Source organism: Acinonyx jubatus, chromosome A3 (assembly GCF_027475565.1).
Source record: "Acinonyx jubatus isolate Ajub_Pintada_27869175 chromosome A3, VMU_Ajub_asm_v1.0, whole genome shotgun sequence".
Classification (NCBI taxonomy): domain Eukaryota; kingdom Metazoa; phylum Chordata; class Mammalia; order Carnivora; family Felidae; genus Acinonyx; species Acinonyx jubatus.
The window spans coordinates 136,355,019-136,375,271 of NC_069388.1; the positions used below are offsets into that span (position 1 = coordinate 136,355,019).

Below are 20,253 nucleotides of genomic sequence, written 5' to 3' on the forward strand. Positions count from 1 at the left end.
CCCGCAATCCAGTCAGTTCCACGCCTGACTCTGCTGTGGTGAGTTTGGTTAGAATTTACCTAATCGTGCCCGCTGTCCTTGCAGGAGTCTGTGCCCCTGCAGGTGCCTCTGGTTCCTTTGTGCGGGGGGGTGGGGGACACGAGTACTCGAGTGGCCTGGGAGCCGTCCCTCACCCCTCAGGCGCCTGCACAAAGTGCAAGCTGCACACATCTCTGTGCTTCCCCGAGGTCAGATGGTGGCCTCGGGGCTCTCAGGGCCCAGCACACGGTGGGTGTGCAAGAGCCCGGCGCACAGTGGGTGTGCAAGAGCTGCTTCTGAACGAGCACAGCATGAGGGGCCCCTTCAAGTCTTGGCAGAAACACTTAGAGATCTGTGAACTGCACTTTGGTTTTCTTCCGTTGTTTCTGGGAACATCTGCAGACGATGATGAGCACGGGAGCCTCCCCCCCCCCCCAGGAATAACACGGGGACAGCACAGCCACAGACGCCGCCACGTCCCTGTCCAGGTACAGGGGCCATGGGAAGACACGGGCACACCTGCAGCACCGATCTCCGCTTGCCCGTTTCCTTCGAGTGCCTGTGGGTCTGCAACACGGAGGACGCTGTGGTCTGGTGAGAGCCCGGAACACCCCAAGTGGCTTTGGAGGGGCGGGCGTGGCAACACGGCCAGTGACTCCTTCTCCGGCTTGTAGGGAGACGCTGCACGCAACCAGCGCCTTCCCTGTCTGCGCACATGTGTCTTGCTCCCGTCCTTGTGACTGTCGTGTACACACGCATACACCAGAGAGGGAGAGAGACCAGGGACAGAGCGAGCAAAACCGGGGGACTTGCTGTGAACGGCTGGCTCACAGACCGCTGACACTGCAGGGCGGGCACCAGGCGGGAGGGCAGGGCAGAGCCCCTGCGGTGGGGCCATCGGAGGCATGGCCCTCCCCTGTCTTCCAAATGCCGGCCTTCCTTGTCCCCCTGAGTCTTTCACATCAGGGGCTCCTCCTGTTTCCCAGCTCCCCTGTGGCCCCACGTCCTCTGTCCCTCCGCTGTCCTCTGTCCACCCAGCAGGGCACGTCTAGGACCTGGTCTGGTCCGCCGTGGGCTCCGGGAAGCCGCCCGAACCTCGGCCTTCCCCACACTCGCCCCGGGGCCCTCCCACCACTGCTGTCTCTGCTCCCACTGCAAACTGGGACGTTGGCAGGGTGCCAGACTCGGACAAGGCCGAGCAGAACCTGACGCTTCTCAGAGTTCTGCGGGAAGTGACGCTTGTTCCCTGGGCGATCCGTGACTCATGGTCTCTGGGGCGGGACAAGGACGCTCAGGTCCCAGAAGAAGCCCCAGCAGGAGCGGTGGAAGGGCTGTGGTGGGAGCCAGATCTCGGCTGTCTTCTTCATTTTGTTCTTCCTCCTGTTCTGTGGTTCTGACTGCTCCTCGTGGGATGCTGAGTCGTCTCTGGGCCGGGGGGCGGGGGCAGACGGGGCGCTCCCCGGGCCGCGGCCACCAGCCTTCCCACTTCCCCTCTTTCAGACAGACGTTGAGTTCATTTCCCTGCTCTGGTGTTTTCTCGTTTTGTCTGATGTTCTTTGTCCTGAAGCACCAATGACCGTGGAAGGTGGCACAGAGACAGTGGTGCGTCCTCCACGCCCCCCAGGCCCCCCGGTTACCTCCCTTCAGGATGCGTTCCCAGGAGGGCGACCCTCAGGGCAAAAGGGGCCCGGAGGCCAGTCCTGCTGTCAAACAGCCCACCCGGAAAGTGCACGGATTTAGCAGCAGGTGCACGAGAGGGCTGGTTTTCCTTTCTGGGCCGAGAGCGGGTTCTACTCTCCAGGCAGAGCACGACACCAGTGTTTCAACCAGTGCACCTCGCTGTGGGGCATCAGAGGCACAGACTGAGTGCAGCGAGACCGCAGCCTGTGCCGTGGGCCATGACGCCGATGCCCGAACGGGGCGTCGGTGAGCTTCCTTCCACCGGCAGCCCGCCCGAGCGCGGGTGTTGCAGGCAGATGTGTGTAGGCCTATCATGTAGACGTTTGGAGGCCATGAGAACCAAAGACGGTGCACAAAGTGCCGCCAAAGCGGAGAGTCAGCAGAACCTGTCCCTGAGGACTTTCTGCGGCCACTGAGCCCTCCTGGGTGGCAGGTGGGGCCACACGGGGAAGGAGTTCTGGAGTCACAGGGAGTCCCGGGAGCCCCCAAAGCCGACGAAAGTGCGTTTGCTTTCGGCAGGTGAAGAGAGGTCAAGTGTGAGGCGGACGAAGCCCGGCTCTGGTGGGAGGCTGCGCCCGGCTCTCCTTTCTGGCAGCAGGGGGTGCAGGAGTCCAGAAGGCCCCGGGACGAGAGTGGCCAGGGAGGAGGCGAAAGGCTGCTCCGGCCTCTCCCCGCAGGCCAGGCTGGGCCACCTCGCGGGTCCCCGTGGCCGCGGAGCAGTGCTCTGACCAGACTGCAGTAGGATTTCCCAGGATGCCTCACGTACGTGTTTGAGTCCTGGTGCCGTCTTCCCCCCCCCCCATCTCCTCTCTGTTTCTCTTACATAAGCTGTCCCTCGGGGACACACGTGTGGGAGGCAGGGGAAGAAGTCCTGCTTTCAAACTGGAGGCAGAGTTGGAGGAAGCCTCAAGGACAGCGACCTTGGCAGGAAAATCTCCAAAGAGCCCGTCTTGTGCACAGCAGTTACACAGCGGGTAACTGGATCAAATCACGGGAGTCTGGCCGTTAGAGCATCTTTCCTGCGTGCCCGGCCCACACTGGCTGCCTTATTGGTCCGTTTCCCCACCGGCAGCCACGGTCCGAGGGATACGGACACTGGGGTCCAGCGCTCCACGTTTTCTCCTCTCCACCCTGGTCCCGCCTGGGAGAGGAAGGTCAGCGTTTTGGTTTGTAGGGAAAGAAATTCCGGTCCAGCAGGTTAGCGTCACTGTCCCGAGTGGACAGACCTATATCTGGGAAGGAAGGTCAACACGGGCAGGTGTCCAATCCCCAAAGCCCTAAGCATCGATCGCACGGCTTCGGGGTCCCACCGTCTTCTCGAGAGTGTTTCTGAGATGAGGCAGCAGATGCTCAGAGCCATAAAGATGATCACTCACCGTGCGAGCTGAGCTCCTCCTGAGTCTCTGCTCCACATATCTGCGTGGGCGGCGTCTGTCCGCCAAGAACGGGGCTGCTGTCCCAGCCTGGAGGCACTGGACGCACCCCTCGGTCAAGGGAGGCATCGTTCCCACACACGTTGGAAAAGGACTTTGACAGAAGGCGTCCCAGGCAGGCCCCGCGGCACCTGCCTGTCTGAGGTCAGACACGAAAGGACTCTGAGATCAGGGAGCATGTCGTCCTCAGCTGTTGTTAGGACAACGCATCCCACAAACGTTCATTGAGCACCTAATCCAGGACGCCCCGGAACCAGCAGCTGTGGGCGCCGAGGACGGGCACAGAGACGCGCCTGCCCGCCTGCCAGGGGGCCTTGGGGATGCCGGCTCTTGAGGCACATCAGGAGGGGTGGGTCAGACCGGAAGAGGGAGTCGCTGTCTCCTGGAGAGACGCGGGAGGACAGGAATGAAAACCCGCCGGGGAGGCCTCAGGACAGACCTGCTCCCGCGGTGCTCACACACAGACTGTAAACAGTGGAGCCCAACGTATGGCATTGAGCCAGTGGGGCCCTTGCTGTCGTGTGGGTGGGGGGCCCTGGAGCCCTGCCCGGGCCCTGAGGCCCCTGCAGCACCGTCCTTCCTGGGAGTCCTGTCCCTGCTTTTTACAGGGGAAGTGGCCTCGCTCACACGCACGATGCGTTATCCGGGACGGAGCTCAGGCTTCCTGACCGAGAGCCCTTATCGTGGGGCCTCTGTGGTTCTCCTGCAGGGGCCTGGGGCTCGTGGGGGCAGCACGTCCCTCGCGGCGCCCTGTCCCGGCCTCGGCCCTCCACACTCCTTGAGTGGGCAGCTGGGAGGCGAGAGGCTTTAGGGCCGGGCTCCCTCCATCCGTCGGTGCTGTAGCTGGGCTGAGCCAGGACACCCAGGCTCCCGGAGAGAGCAGCCTGCTCGGGTGTGACCCGGGACAAACAGCAGGGGCTTGCTTCCAGAGGGGGACTCGGCCGAGGGGGGAGCACAGCCTCGGGCGTCAGGATTGCCGCAGGGCAAGGAGGGCTGGTCCCGCATGGCTCCCGGCACCTGAGCCCCCGCCGGCCGCTGCTGACCACGTGGCCTCCCTTCCTTCCGTGGCCCCTGTGCCGGGCATCCACGGGCTGCGTCACTTAACCCTCAAGTGCCGGAGGGAGACACTCTGCCGGGCCGGGCCTCGGCGGCTCCGGGTCGGGCTGGGAGGAGGTCCGTCTGACCCTCTTGCTGCAGGACCACGCGGGCTCCTTCCTCTGGCTGGACAGAGCGCGTCTTCTTCCCTGAGAGAAAACGAGGGTCTGACATCCCAGGACACAGACAGGATGCCATTCCTAACCCACGGCAGCCTCTGGTTGGGCTTTTCTCTGCATGGGGCGGCGGGTGAAGGAGGAGGGCGCGTGCGGGTCACGGTGCCCCGATCGGGTGGGCAACCTGGGCCACTGGAGGCTCTGCTGGGGCCAGCGGGGTGGGGGAGGGCGCCACGGTCTTGGGGTTTTCGGGCGGCTGGCAGAGGCCCCTGGGGAGGGCTCCCGTCCACACCCAGGTGGCCTTGGCCACCACCTCCCCGCAGTGGGCCGTCAGGGCTGAAGTCCGGCAGGCTGGCCGTCCCACTCTCGGCCGGGGGCTGCACTCCTGCTCCTTCGCCCATCACCCTGCTGCAGGCTTTGCTGTGTCCCTCTCCGGGGGTGCCCTGAGCAGACGGCTGTGCCCTGGAAGTAAAGGGAAGAGCTGAGGCCCCCCACGTGCACGGGCTGCGGCAGGGGCTGGGGCTTGATGCCCCTTTTCCCTGGCTCTCGGAGCGGTCCCTCCCTGTCAGCCCAGGTGTCCCATGGGTTATTGGCAGGACTGACTCGGGGCCCCCGGCAGAGGGACGCCCTGTTGCTCTCCAAGCCAGGCTCCAGCCGGGCCCCTGGACACCTCGAGGTGCCTGCCTGAGCCCTTACACAGCGCGTGCCAGGGAAATTGACTCAGGGTCCTACCTCCAGTCCTGGAGCGTCAGGGGCAGCTTGACCGGCCAGTTCACGGAAGCTAGTTCCCGCCTCTAGGGTGGCTCAGGTGGGACAAAGCGGTAAGAAAGGCTGGGGCCGTTTTACTGCTTCTACAAGAATGATAGAAGGAGGGGGGAGTTTCAGGCCCGGCAGCTAGAAGAACACTTATGTAGCAATTCTGAAATGTAAGTGGCGCTTTATGCACCGAATCACAGGAAAACAGCAGCCCCGTCCTGTCCACACACGTTGGGGAAGGAGATGATGAGGGCTGGCCAGCCTGTGAGCTGGTTTCCTGGGGCCGTCAGAACACGTCCCGTGGATGCGCAGTTTACACGACACTAGCGTGCCGGGCACGTGCTGGGGGCTGGAGGTCGGGGACTGGGGCACTGCGGGGGGGGGGGGGGTGGGGAAGGGGGGGCTGGGTCCTCTGTGGCCTCCCTCCCCGGCGGGCACACTCTGTCCTTTCCCGGTGTTTCCATGCGGTCCCTCTGCGTGTGCCTGTGTTTTACCCCCGCTCTAACAAGGTCACCAGCTAGATAGGATCGGGGCCACCCTAGTGACCTCATTTAACCTCCGTCTCCCGTCTAAAGACGCCGTCCGCAAATACAGTCCCAGTCACAAGTGCTGGTGCTCAGGGCTCGAACAGGGGAGCCCGGGGCGGGGGGGGGGGGGTGGGGGGCGCCGCTCAGCCGCAGGAGCCCGTGGCGCTGTCCCAGGGCGGTGCCTGCCTCTCGCCTGGAGAACAAGAAGGGGTTCCCTGCACACCGTGCTCTGCTGGGAGAGCGCGGTTCTGGGTCAGAGGATGGAGCACCAACAGACCTTGCAAGGGGAGGCGCAGGCAGGAAAGGTGAGTGTGTGCGAAGCCCTCGCAGCCCCCAGTAGATGCCCGGGCGGGGACGAGGAGGCACAGATCAGGCAGCCCGTGCGCAGTCTGCACGCCCTACGTGCGTCTCTCCCGCGGACGTCATCGAGTCGTGCTGGGCTGGCGGCTCCCGGGGCTGCCGGCCGGAGGAGCCGCGGTGCGGGCAGGGCCTGGCGGCCTCGCGGTCACAGTGGACAAACCGGCACAGGCACCTGGCGACGCCCATTCCCTGTCCCTTCCTGGGAGGGCGGCCAGCCACCCATGCCCGGGCAGTTTCCAAAGCGTCAGCACCCGTCTCTGCTGCTGCAGTGGCTTCTGCGTGACCGTAGCGTCCTCTTGGGAGGCCGTCAGGGTCCCAGGCACACTGCTTGGGCCGCACCCACTGGCACCAACCACAAAGCCACCCGCCCATGGCATTTCAAGCCTTTGCCTAAACGGTGGCGGGAGGAGCTGAGCCGGATGCAAGCAGTGCCCAAGGTGAAAGCGCCTTTGGGGGAGGAATGGGAGTCAGAAGGCGGACCGCAGGAGAGGGAGCCTGCAGTCAGGACGAACCTGGCCTGTGCGGGGCAGAACGACCCACCCAGCTGGAGCCCGGCCAGCTGTGCTTGGCGCCCCTGGGTTCCCGCCCGCCCAGCCCCGATTGCGGGAGATGTGGGGGGACGCTCCCGAAGGGGGCACGGGGGCCGTGGACGGTGGGATGCGGGGACCATGCGCCCGAGAGGGATGTGCCTCTGGGTCCTCCTGAGATCAGTGGAGACAGCGTGGGCACCCCTCGTCTGGCCCCTGTGCACGGGGTCTGGGTGCCGGGCGTGAGAGTGCAACAGCGTGCCCACTAGAGCACCGGCCAGAACAGGAGGAGCCCCGGGGTCACCCCCAACATCGCCGGATCGGGAGCCCAGGCGGGAGCGTGCTTTCGAGGCAAGGTTACGGAGGAGCTCCGAGGCCAGGCCTGCAAGACATCCCTTCCCCGAGCGCTGGCCGGAGGGGCTGGAGCCCAGAAGGGACATGTCCGGCCTGGCCTGCCTCTGAGCGCCCTGCCCCGCCTGAGGAGAAACGTCGATTATGCGGGAGCCCAGGAGGCTGGAGATGTCACCCCAGGGAGCCCGACGGGCAGGAGACCGTGTCCCCGAACACAGAAATGGTTGGCAGGGCTCCGTGCCAAGTCACGTGCCCTGGGATGGTCGCCGTGGGCAGGACTGGCCGGCCCCTGCCCCCCAGCCCCCCTAGCTGGTGTCACCAGGGAAATCAGGTGACATCAGTTTTGCATCAAGTGTGTTCAGAGGTAATTAATTACCTTCTCCAAACGCTATGGGGACGGGTCACACGGGGTCCTGGTGAGGCCTCTGCCCTACGCAGGGCACCGCCCACCCCCGGGCTCAGTCCACCGGCGGCCGTGTTGATTCCAGCATCACTGCATGGGACACGCAGACAGGAGACCCGCCCGGCGGTGGACCACACAGTGGGGTCACAGGCACTGTCAGCACGTCCTCACGCCTGATCCGGAGGTCACGGGGCGAGGCGGGGGAGTGGCTGGGAAGCAGGTGGTGAGTGGCCCCGGCCGGCGGGACGGCTTCCCTGGGGAGGCCGCGGTGTTTCCCGGGCAGCGGGAGCAGACGAGGCGAAGACAGAACATGGGCCAGGGAGCCACTCCACGCCGGCAGGGGGACGTCCGATGGTCCACCCGTGCTGTCTCTGGTTTATGGTGAGGCCTGGGCAACGGAGGGAGGGCGTGCGGCCTGGCGGCGGTGGGGCATATCCGGAAGCAGCCTCGGATGTCCCCCATTCTCCCTGCACTGTCCCGAAGGGGACACCCTGTCCCGCGAGGCCCCAGTGTGCCGTCTTCAGGGACCACGTGAGAACGTCCACCAGCTTCACGCGCAGAGGAAGTCTTTGTCTAAACAGAGCCTCGCCTTTTTTTCACTCCAAGAGGGGAGGCTCCGGAACCTGAACGTGAATGCAGCAGGAGAAAGTGCGGCACCGACCCAGCGGCCCGCTGGGAGAGGCTGTGCCGCGTGTGGTCGCCATGGGGCCAGCCGCAAGCACTGTCCTGCGGGAGGCCTGTGCTCCTTCGTGTCTCCGTCTACACAGAGGGGCCGAGAGGGTGAAAGTTGGGGGGGGGGCTCCACCCCACGGAAGGGCAGGATGAAGAATCTCCCCAGGCCGGGACGGGCACCCGGCAGGGGCGGAAGCCCTCTGACCTGGGGCTGGGGGTGTTTGTACGTGAGGGCTGCTGACGAGAGGGCTTCTCGGAGGAGGGGACGGGGTGAGGAACACTTGGTAAAGCTGTTCTCGGCTGTCGAGCTGCCTGCCTGTGGTGATGTGTCAGCCAGACGGGGCCGCAGTGCCCAGATACCTGCCCAGACGGTACCCTGGGGGTCTGGGAGGGCATCTCTGGAGAAGAGTGAGATTTGTTTGTTTTTAATGTGAAATTTATTGCCAAATCGGTTTCCATACAACACCCAGTGCTCATCCCAAAAGGTGCCCTCCTCAATGCCCCTCACCCACCCTCCCCTCCCTCCCGCCCCCCATCAACCCTCAATTTGTTCTTAGTTTTTAAGAGTCTCTTATGGTTTGCCTCCCTCCCTAACTTTTTTTTCCTTCCCCTCCCCCATGGTCTTCTGTTAAGTTTCTCAAGTTCCACATATGAGTGAAAACATATATCTGTCTTTCTCTGCCTGACTTATTTCACTCGGCATAAGACCCTCCAGTTCCATCCATGTTGCTGCAAATGGCCAGATTTCATTCTTTCTCATTGCCGAGTAGTATTCCATTGTATACATAAACCACATCTTCTCTATCCATTCGTCAGTTGATGGACATTTAGGCTCTTTCCGTACTTTGGCTATTGTTGAAAGTGCTGCTATAAACACTGGGGTGCAAGTGCCCCTCTGCATCAGCACTCCTGTGTCCCTTGGGTCAATTCCTAGCAGTGCTATTGCTGGGTCTTAGGGTAGATCTATTTTTAATTTTTTGAGGAACCTGGAGGATAGTGATATTTGAGTTACAGGCAAGTAAAGCACAGGGCCCTCCCGGCATGGGTGGACCTCACCCGATCCGTTGAAGGCCCGATGGGAACAGAACACTGACCCAAGGGCGGGTGAGGAGCGCTTCTCGGCCGGCCCGTCTTCGAGGAGGGGCACGTCTTCCGTTCAGAGGATGCAGATTGGCCACGGGCTCTCCTGGGTCTCCAGCTAGCTGACTGCAAATCTGGGACTCCTCAGCCTCCATAACCTGGGAGTCAGTTCCTGATAATCCCTCTGTGTATGGATGCACGTGCACACACACGCGCACGCACACACATGCACACACACACGCGCACACACACACGCGCGCACACGCACACGCACACGCCTCCTATTGGGTCTGTTTCTCCAGACACTACTGCTGTCTAACAAACCACCCCACAGTTAGTGGCTTCAAACAGCACACACTTCTTGTCTCACAGCGTCCATGGCTCTTAGCTGGGGCTCCTGCTCAGGGTCTCAGAGCTGCAGTCAAGACCTGGCCAGGCTGCATTTCCTTTGGGAGCTCATCTGTGTGCGAGCCCACTCCCAAGGCCGCTCAGCGTGCTGGCAGAGTCCCTTTCCTTGTGTCTGAGGGGCAGTAACCCAGCTTCTGGCTGTCAGCTGGAAGCCATCCTCTGCGATCAGACGTCGTCTGTGGCTCCCGGAAGTTGTCTACAGCCACTAGAGGTCATTTGCAGCCGTTAGACGTCATGCATAGCTCCTAGAGGTCATTGTGGCTCCTAGGGGTCAACCATGGCTCCTGGACATCATCATAGCTCTTAAAGGTCACTGTGGCTCTTAGAGATCATTTGTGGCCACTAGAGATCACCCACAGCTCCTAGAGGTCATGGAACTTCTAGAGGTCATCCATAGCTCCTAGGGATGGTCCTAACTCCTAGGGGCAGTCCTCAGCTCCTAGTGGTTGTTCCCAGCTCCTAGGGTTTGTCCCCACATCCTAGGGTTTGTACCCAGCTGCTAGGGTTTGTCCCCAGCTCCTAGTGGTTGTCCCCTGCTCCTAGGGTTTGTCCCCAAATCCTAGGGTTTGTCCCCAGCTGCTAGGGTTTGTCCCCAGCTCCTAGTGGTTGTCCCCTGCTCCTAGTGTTTGTCCCTAAATCCTAGGGTTTTTCCCCAGCTCCTAGGGGCCGTCCACAGCTCCTCACGTGAACTTTCCCCACAATTCAGCAAGCAGCAGGGTCACCTGCAGAGCACCTGCCAAAAAGAAGCCTCACACAGGTGCTGTGGTCACAGAAGCTTCTCCCCCATTGTGGGGGAGGTCACAGGTCCCTCCACACTCTCAGAAGAGGGGCCTCCCAGGACGTGTCTGTCCACCGACGACACAAAGTGTCCATCCCTAGGATGTACAGTCCTGAGGCTCACCCGGGGTCACCTAGGTCACATGATTATGTTTTAAGTTGCAATAATATATTTCAAGACTTCGAGTTTCTCTTGAGTTTGACTCCTAAAAAATTTAATCTCCTCTCACCTCAACAGTTTATTCTTGTCAGCTGTGTTGCTTTAATTTACTGACACTTGTCCCATGGTGCTTCCTCATCCCTCAGGTCAGAAATTTTCCCAGAGATCCTTCTGTGGGCTCTGCCCTCCCACGCTCCCGCCCCGGCGATGACAGCATCTGTGCCACATGCTCCCCGAGAACCCGAGTTCTGTGTCCCGAGCTGGAAGCAGGGCCTCCTCCGGCGGGTGTCCTGGGGGGCCAGGCCCGGGGGCTTGAGTGGTCAGGACAGCACGAGCCACGAGCGCTCGCCGTGGCTGGCGTGGACTCCATACCAAACGGCATCATCAGAAACGCACGTGCACGTGGACATGCAGAGTAGACTCGTAGGGACGGTCTGTCACTCTCTCTGCTCTGGGCGGCCCCCCTTCCCGCCAGTCCCCTCCCAGGTGCCACGCTGTCCCCTCACGTGCCACCGCAGCTCGTGCCGGGCCCCGTGGCGGGAGGGTTTCCGTGTGCTCGCTCTCCCATGTGAACAGCACCCGAGACCAGAACTGGCCCCAGGCCCCAAGCGCTTGGGCTCCTTCTTTTTCCGGAAGGGACCCTGCCCACCTGGTCTGGCCCCGGGGCCTCCCCCGGGGCTGCCTGAGTCCCTCCTGCGCTTTGCTGAGCTCACCGATGTGCGGGATGACGGTGAAGGCAGCAGGGCGCCCCCTGGCGGACGTGCCCCCTCACCGGGTGAGGCGGTGACCCCCACGTCCCACTCTCCAGCTCCGGGGGATCTCCTGTGGCCTCCAGCTCCCCCACTTGCTGCGCCCCTGGGCTGCATCATAACGTCTTCGTGTGAGTCTCCTCTTGCGATCAGAAGGCTTGGCTGACAACCTCCTTCGCGTGTGTATCTGTGTTTACACTCCCGTCAGTCTGTCGGGGTGAATTCGTACAATTGGCAGGTGCTGCTTTCCTTACATTCGCCTGTTTCTGGGGGGCCCCTGCCCCCAAGCCCCGGCTCCGCGGCTCCGTCCCGTTCACTTCCAGCCCCCGCCTCAGGCCTCCCCTGATCCCCACGGGAAGGGGTCTTGCCCCTCGGTGGGTCCACGACCACGCGTTGGACACTCACGTCCTGTGTCGCCTTGACCTTGCACCACAGTGGTTTCCACCCGCACCAGCTTCCCTGACACGGTCCCAGCTCACGTTCGGCTCCGCGTGCCCGCACGGGTCCGCAAGGGGAACCCGTCACCGGGTGAGAAGCTGTGTTCCAGCCTCCGACCCCCACGGCGGCCGGCCGGCGCCTGGCAGTCTGACCCTAGGTTTCCCCAGGTGGAAAATGGGACCTAACAGCTGCTTCGAGACTGGCGAGCTCCGTTGCAAGAGACTGCCAGCACAGTGTGCAGCACGTTGTGAGAATCCAGGAAATACAGCCGCTGCCCCCGTTGTCATTGGCAGTAGTAGGGACAGGCGTTTGTCAAGTGACTGAGCGCGAAGAAACCCCTTAAGGAAGGAAAACTGCAGATGGAGAGACAGAGAACAAACCAAACCCCAGCTCTTACAAAGGTCTGTGTTCCCAAGGCAGCCGCGTCCTCTGCCAGCCCCCGGGGAGTCCGTCACAAGCCTTCGGAGGTCCCTCGTCGTGGCTGCTCCCCTAAGAAGGAGCGCGCGTCCAAGGCTTTCGGGGGCAGTGGGTAGAGATTTTAGGGTCTCAAAGACAAGAATTAGAAGTTTCCCAAAATTTTAAGTGGAGAAGGAGGTATCTCTCCGTGGGTTTCGGTTCGAGTCTGGGCCGGAACGGTACTGATTCACCTGCATTTTCTCAGGACCGTCCCCTTCAGTGCGCGCAGTGGCACGGCTGATGTACACGCGGTCATGCAGCCGTGCTTACGGGACCGCTTCTCCCCGCCCAGGGGGTCCCCACGTGCGTCCACACCGCGTTCACAACCCGCGCGAAGCCCCAGCCGGCCTCCGTCTTCTCAGCTCTGCGTCCGGAGCGTCCGCACCCCCTGTCCGTTCCGCATTCCCTCCCCGTTTTCAGAGCCCGAGCCCGGGAGGGGGAGACAGGACCCAGAGGTGCAAGTGGCTTCCAGAAAAGCCGCAGGGCTTGCCGGCCAGGCCTTCCCTGGCTTTGACTCGCTGAGGCTGCTGATGAGGGTGTGAGATATTCAAGGGCAGGGTCTGCACTTCGCATTCCCAAATTTATTACGGAGGTGGCAGGGGTTGGTGTGCGTGACTCCTCGCACATCTCCAGAAATGAATTTCCTGACATTTTGCTCTTAAACAAAATGTATATGTGTTACCCGTCAAAAGCAGGTGATTTGTACGTTCTGAGATTCACGGGTTCTAGGAGCTGATCTTCAGCAATAATGCCTGATGGGCCATTAGAGACAAGATTTACTTGGTATTTGTCCTTTTTCCAAATCTGCTCATTTATTTAAAACAGCGTCCCGGGCTCTCGGTTGAGGAATGGTCTCAGACCCAGCTGCCTGCCGCACACCGGGGCCCCTGCCAAACACCCATGGTTCACAAGGTGAGGGGATCCAGGGGAGGGAAGCGAGTGGAGTGACAGGTGGGCGAGGGGCCCGTGGCGTTCTGCTGTGCAGAACGTGGTGCGAACACACAGAAAGCAGGTGGAGGATAGAAAAGGGGGCAAAACTCTTCGCGTCCCTCAGTTTGCAGAGCTGTTTGCCTCAGTCCGTCCTCCCCCAGCTGGTGAGTCGCGGGGCGGGCTGCATCCGGTCCAGCGGGACGAAGAAGGAAGCGGGATGAGCGAGGTGTGGTCTAGAGCCCCGTGCACGTGGGCCGGCGGTGACCTTTGAGTCCCACGTGGTCCCCAGTCCCTCCGGGAGCCAGCAGGGAGCCAGTTTGTCCTCCGGGGCCGCAGGCACACTGGTAAGTGGGGACTTCCACACCAGGGGAGCGCAGTCTGACGGCCTGGCTGCAGGCTGAGGTCAAAGCCGTGACTTAGTGGCTGGAGGCCCGTGTCTGAGCGGGGCTCTGCTCTGCTAACCCCCAAGTCCCCTCGCTGCTCTCATTCTGTTCTCGTTCCCAGAAGGAAGGGGCTGGGCCAGTCGGTGCCCGAGGGCCTCACAGGCCATGGAAACTTCTGATTTGTCCTTCCCCCCCACCGGCCTCTCCTCCTGGTGCACACACGTTCCCAGCTTAGGGACAGCTGGCTGCCCTGGCTTCCCCCCCTCCCTGCCCGTTCCTCACCCTCCACCGGCCTCTCCTCACCTCTGGGACTAGCGCTTTGGCCGGCCGGCCCCCCCCCCCCCCATCTCCCCGGTTGTGGTGTCGCTCGGACGGGGGCTCCAGGCCCTCCCTCCAGCTCACGCCCAGCCCAAACCCGCCGACCCTCTGTGTATGCTACCACCTGTCCCAGAGCCCTTGGCTTTGTGCCGGGAACCGAGCTCCCGACCTTCCCGCCTCCCCGGTGGGGCCGCCTGCCTCATCCTTCTGGAGCCTCAGCCCCTGCGGTGACCCCGACTCCTCTCTGTCTGTCACACGGAACCCGGCGGGACGGGCTTCACCCCATGACCACCCTGGCCGGCTGGGCCCACCGCTGCCTCCAGCCGCAGCCCCTTTCACCGTGCTCTGCGCTGCACACGGCAGAGGGAGTCTCCCCGAAAAGAGGAGTCGGTGATACATCGACGCTTCACGTCCCCAGGTGGTCTGCACTTGGTGTCAACACCCAGCCCCTTGGAGTGGCCCGGAGCCCCTAACGCTGCGGCCCGCCTTCTTCCCTGACCCCGCCCCCGAGCTCGCGCCCCAGCCCACTTTCGGGGCGTCCACGTGCCTGGCCATCTGCGGGTAGCCCCGCCCCCAGATGTGTCCGCAGCTCTGTCCCCCGCCCCCCCAGGCTTCCCCCCGGGGGACACTGCCAGTGCCCGTTCTGGCGGGTCTCACACCTCAGGCCGGCCCGTGCACCCCTGGTCCTCACCCCTCTACAGCGTCTCCACAGCACGCGTTACCTCGGCACAAACACTGTAGTTTTCCCGTTCGTCTGGTCTGTGCTGTGTATCACAAACCACACAGGGCAGAGTCTTGTCATGACCACTCACGAATCAGACACGAGGAAAATATCCTGGGCTCTCGGGTTGGCTGGTGACGTCGGGTGTGGTGACGGGGCAGCGACCACAGCAGGTGACAGGTGCTTGGGGGTGCGGCCGGGGCGGCCCTGGGGACAGATCATCTCCTTGCAGCAATGACGGCAGGAGGCCGTGGCGGACAGAGGGGGCAGACCTAAAACCCCTTTATAAGGGGGCCGACCGCCAAGGGCCTGCTGTCCCGGGCAGCTGGCCGTGTGGCAGGGAACCCCGGAGAGGGGTCGGGGAGATGCTCACCAGGGTGGAGAGGCCCCTTCCAGTGGGCAGGTCTGGAGGAGGCTGATCTCCACCCTGCTTGCCCGGCAGGATTCTGCTCCGCCCTTCCCGCTGCCTCGTGCAAACGCCCTCTCCATCCTCTCTCCTTCTCACATGTTTGCTTGGATTTTTAAATCTGCAGGAGGATGAGGTGTAACAGCTGTCTCCTCAAAGGCTTGCTGTGGATATTGTACGAGGTCACCGGCGAAGCGGGCGGAGGGCTACCCACGGCCAGTGCCCAGTGAGGGTCGGTGCTCACGTTATCCGGGGGTGTGAATCGCTGGGATCAACTCAGAGCCACAAGCAGATGCTACTGAAGGTCACGGTTGGTATGCAGCATCCGCGGGTGGGAACAGCAGCCCAGGCCCTGAGGGCTGGGAGCTGCGGGAACTCGAGGCCCCAAAAGGCAGGACGGGCAGAGTGTGGCTGGTGAACAGGACCCCCCCCCCCCCCCCCCCCCGTGCTGGGCAGACCTGTGGCCTCGGGTCCTGACACGGAGGCCCCTGGAGAAGGAGCGGTGGCCGATCCCTTCGGCTCCCTAGGCTCACTGGTGCGGCTTGAAGAAGATCTGTGTCCTTGTGAGGGCAAGGGTACCTTCTTTTGGGCAAATCCAGATTCCTCTGAGCAAATCCGGTGGTGTTCCTTCCCTGAAGGACGCAAAACCTCAGTGTGGACAGCAACCCACGAAGCCCCTCGGTCGCTTCTCTGGCCCCTCCCCTTGCGTGGCGTCCGTCCGGAGGACAGTTCCCACGGGGAAGAGAAACCACCCAGAGGGGACTCAGGTCACAGTTGGAGGCTGGCCTGCACTTGGGGCCACTTGTCGGTCAGCTGCACGGAGACAGCTCCTCCCTCACTTCTGGGGCGGTGACAGCGCCCAGCGCTCACTGGCCTCCCTCCTGGAGGACGACGAGTGTCCGCATCCCGCGGCAGCTGCAGGCGCTAACAAAGCAATCCGAGGTGACCCGGATCTTGGTCCTTTGAAGACTTGGTGTGTTCTCTTGTGTGTTTGTTTTAAAGTTTATTTTTATTTATTTTGAGAGACAGCTGGACAGCAAGCAGGGGAGGGGCAGAGAGAGAGACAGACAGAGAGAGAGAGAGAGAATCCCAAGCAGACTTTGTGGTCAGCATACAGCCCGATGTGGGGCTCGATCCCAAGAACCGTGAGATCGTGACCCGAGCCGAAATCAAGAGTCAGACACCTAACTGACTGAGCCCCCCAGGCGCCCCTGAAGGCGTGGTTTTCTAACTGCCTTGAGGTTCCGGGCGCTGCCTGCGGTGGTCTGACTTAGGTAGGGCCCACACTCTCCCTTAATTCACTGGACGTCCGCCCTCTCGTTCATCACACGGCAACAACCGTGTGGTACCCGGACCGCGGCCGGGACCCGGGCACAGCTAGGTTCGCCAGGCCGGCAGGGCCCGGCCGCCGCTCTGACGGGCTGAGCCCAAGACAGAGGTCCTGCCTGGGTTGGGATCGGGCCCCGAGCAGCCAGGCCGGTGTGCACCGGGACAGGGGCTGCTGTTCCCGGGACTTCTGTGGCACAGGAGGCCCCGGGCTGTGTGCAGTTAATGTCGTCGAGGAGGGTGCAAGGCTCTTACCTTCCCGCTCACGCACAGGCCGCCGAGGCACAGAGAGCTGCACTTGTAGCTGTGAGGACATTTCAAATCCAAGACCTTGGGCCCCAGAGCTGAGGCTTCCGGCCGCGGTGTTACCGTCCCAGCCCCAGACCACAGTTATGGAGGGTGTCTTTGGGGCCCGGGCCTTCATTCCACAGCAAGCCTGCTGCGTCCGGACCACCTCGTGCAGCTCTGACGGCTGTCCACTCGCCTCCTCGTGCTTGGGATCAGACCTCAGGGCCGGTCTGAAGAGCACTCAGGAGGGGGTCTGCCGGGAAAGGCTCCGCCCCATCCCCTGGCCTGACCACGGCCGCGCGCCCCAGGCGGTCCCCGGGGGGTCACCGTGAGCACACTGCCGAGAGGCATGGGGCTTCGTAGGCGAACACGTTTCCATGCAGCCTCTGCGTCCTGAGAAGGAAAATCGAATGCAGCTCACAGTTTTGCATTCAGCTCTCCCCCGGGGTCAGTCAAATACCCACACTTGTCTGAAGCAGGAGAGTATCAGCTAAGACTCTTAACGGCTATTTCCAAGGTGCGGTGGTGGACTGAAACATCCCGAGGTCAGGGCGGCAGCCGTGACCCCGAGGTCGGGCCGGGGCTGGGCCTTCCGGGGGCAGTGGGAGGAGGGATACCTCTGCATGACCGTGCGAGTGGTTGTTTTCCACCCGAAACCCAGACGCTTCGATGTTGTGCCTGAACGTACTCTACATCTGGGTCTGGGGAGAATGTGGAGCTCATTTCTTGTTCAGTAAGTAATAGCAAGTTCTTGTGGCTGTGTTTGGTCTAAAATATGCCACGGTCTTTTTGCCAGTGGAGGATAGATTCACGAGGGAAAATGAGAAATGCGGGAGATGCACTTTGAGCACAAAACCCGCAGGGAAGGGAGAGCTCCATGCGTGCCAGCCGCGTGTCAGGCGAGCTGCGTCAGCTTCCCGCGCTCACCCTGCAGGCATTGGGGGCCTGGCTCCGCCCCGGCACCCCTAACTTCCCCCCACAGTGGGTGCGACTGGTCCAGTGACTGCTTGTGGGGAGCTGCTGTGTGGGGGCTCACGAAGGCCCCAGAGAAACAGCAGAACTCACCCAGCCCCCGCGGGGAGCGGCCGCAGACACTCCCGTCAAGCACAGCCCAGATGCACCTGCTCCGGAGCCCAGCAGGGAAGGCGCCATGGAGGGGCTCCAGCCACGGGGGGACTAACCTGAGGGTCGCCGGCGAATGCCTAGGAGCCCGGGGCAAGCGCACGGCTGCAGGAAGGCCGGGGACGGTAGAGAGCATTACGAATGAAGGCAGAGGAGGGAATCCAGGGAGACTTCCAGGAGGAGGCCTCATCGTCTGGGCCCTGAAAGGTGGGGGGTTTGGACCCGCCGAGCTAGGGCCTGGCGGCTTTCCCGGGGAGGACTGACCTCTCTGAAAGAGGGATGCACGCACGGCCCCCAGAAAATGTCGGGAGCAGTGAGGTTGGTAGGCCCCCCACCACCGACGGCCCCAAGGCAGCGGGCTGAATGCCAGCCGGCCGGCCGGCTGGGGCGCTGGCTCGCGAGGCCGGGGCTCTACCTCCCCAGGCGTGGGCGGGTGTGGAAACCGGGAGCTCCTGGCGTGCACACGTCCATGATGGAGCTCAGGACCCATGCTGGGCGCCCTGTGGCACGCCGACTGGTCATCCCGTGGCATGTCTGATGCAGGACTCAGCAGATATCACAGGGTCCCCCCACCGCCGAGAGCAAGGCAGCCACTCCCGTGGGGACACAGAGGGTAAAACCCCCGAAATCATCCAATGCAGGGAAATGAAGGAGGCGTGGGAGGGCTTTGGGGCAGGAGAAAGTCAGCACAAATTCTGCCCTGAGGCAGAGGACAGATGTGAGCCCACGAGCTGTGTGCATGTGTGTGTGAGTGTTGAGCATGTGGTGTGTGTGTGTGTGTGTGAGTGTGCGTGTGGGAGGGGTGTGCATATGTGCACGTGCGTGTGTGAGGCGAGGTGCGTGTATCCATGTGCGTGTGTGTGAGCACATGCGTGCCTGAAGGTTCCTCTGCCTTGCACACCTGCCTCCTGGAAATCTGTGTGTTAGGCCAGCTGAGCATGCCCTGCAGCCTCGGGTTCACGTGGGTGCTGGGGGGCCAGGAAGTGGGGGGTGGGACTGGGCTGCGTCCTCCCCTTGCCTGTCCCCCGCTGCCAGGCCCCCCAGTAGGCTTGGAGGGAGAGCGGGCCTGCATCCTGGCGTGGCAGGGGGACAATCCCATGACGTGGGGACTCAGTCCCCCTTCCTTAAGCTCCAAACCCGGGTTTTAGGCGGGAACTCAACTTGGCATCCATGCGTGACGCCCCCAAAGTGTGGGCAGATGTGTCGAGTGCGTTCACTGAGAGGACATTTTCACGTGGTGTCTTTGCTTTCCAACAAATGTCGGGTCACTGATCTGAGTTATACTTTCATGATCCGAGGGCGGGAGACGCATTTTCTTCTATTTGCACTGAGAGGAAGTAGAAGTTTTGCCGACACCTCCTGTCTCCCACGTGCCACGGACACTGGGGAGACGTGCCCGGCGCCCGACCCGCCGGCCGTGGTGGGAGGCCGCCTGCGTGGGGGATTCTGGTGCCAGAGGACGCGCCAGCTCTGAGCGGCGCTCCTGGTGACACTCCGGGGCTGGCCAGGAGCCCGGCGTAGCCAGGGGACCCTGTGACTCTCTGCTTACGGGAACACAGTCAAGTCCCCCCCTGCACACAGCTGCTCCTCTCTTCCCTCCCAGAGACTAAGCTCTGGGAACTGGGGGGCCGCTTGGAGAAGGAGGGGCTGCCCTTCTTGGGGGCCCCCGGGAGGAAAGTATGGGAAGGAGTGCACAGGCACACTCTGTTAGCACAGGTGGGGCTCAGGGTGGCCTGGAGGTCAGGGGCAGTGGGGGGGATGGCCGCAGGAGCTCTAGACGCGGGAGAGAATGGACACGGGTTGCGGTGTGCAGGGAGAGTCCCCGATGGGCCATTGACACAGTCCCTCCACCCCCGCCGTGCAGTCACATGTCCTCTGAGCTGTCCAGTGGAGGGAAACCCGTCGTCTCCCAAGCTGCTGCTGCTCTTATCTCACACAGGACTCGTCCCCGGGGGCGAGGGCGGTCTCGTGAACAGAGCCACTCCTGTCCCTGCAACCAGTGTGGCCGCTCAGGGCTGCAGGGACGGCTGGGGCCTGGACCCTGAATCCGCCTGGGACCCTGCAGTCAGGACAGCTAGGGTCGCTGGGGGCGGTGCAGGTGGGGTCACGGGGGGGGGGGTGCAGGTGTGGGGGGCCAGCCAGACGTTGTATCAAAGTAAACCAGAGCTTTCAGCCCTCACAGCTGCCAGCGTAGGAATCGGACCGGCCTGTGGAGTGAGCTCCCCGTCGCTGGCAGAGTCCTGGGGGGCTGAGGGCGGCTTGGGGAAGGGGTAGAGAAGGGCTTCCCGAGTCGTCCGGAGGGCGACCGGGACGGCATCTGGGTGAGGCCTTGGTGGGTTTTCTGGGCAGCGGTGGTGACACGGGTCTCACTCTGACCCCTAGGTCGGGAGGCCTCAGGCCTGAGTGTCAGGGCGCACGCTTGCAGCGGACCAAGGTGAGGTCGGGGTGGTGTGGGTTTCGTAGGGCCGCCGTGCCGGGTCAGCGCATAGCTTGCAGCTCCCGACACGAGTGCGTTCCGTCACCGTCCGGAGGACAGGACCCCCCCGATGAAGTGTGGCAGGGCCACAGGCCCTGAGCTGGCTTCCTGCACCTCCAGCTTCTGGGCCTCCGGGCGCCCTTGGCTTTTGGCCGCACCACCCGGCGCCCGCCCCTGTCATCATGAGGCCGTCTTCCCTCTTCTGTGCGTGGATTTGTGCTACATCTTGACAGATTATCTCTTGGGGGACACAGCTATCCAATTATCTCTCGGATTA

General features: G+C 62.7%; 1 long non-coding RNA gene across 3 annotated transcripts; it reads left to right on the forward strand.

Annotated features, from left to right (window-relative positions):
* The first annotated feature begins 5,533 nt into the window (after positions 1–5,533).
* LOC113604900 (uncharacterized) lies at positions 5,534–15,809 on the forward strand. Of its 3 annotated transcripts, none has more exons than XR_008289732.1 (4): positions 5,534–5,930; positions 12,832–14,531; positions 14,892–15,078; positions 15,364–15,809. It is a non-coding gene; the product is annotated as an uncharacterized LOC113604900 (long non-coding RNA). The 3 variants fall into 3 exon arrangements; XR_008289731.1 differs by lacking the exon at positions 15,364–15,809 and having other exon boundaries at positions 12,832–12,918; positions 13,061–14,531; positions 14,892–15,188; XR_008289730.1 differs by lacking the exon at positions 15,364–15,809 and having other exon boundaries at positions 14,892–15,188.
* Positions 15,810–20,253: the final 4,444 nt, after the last annotated feature.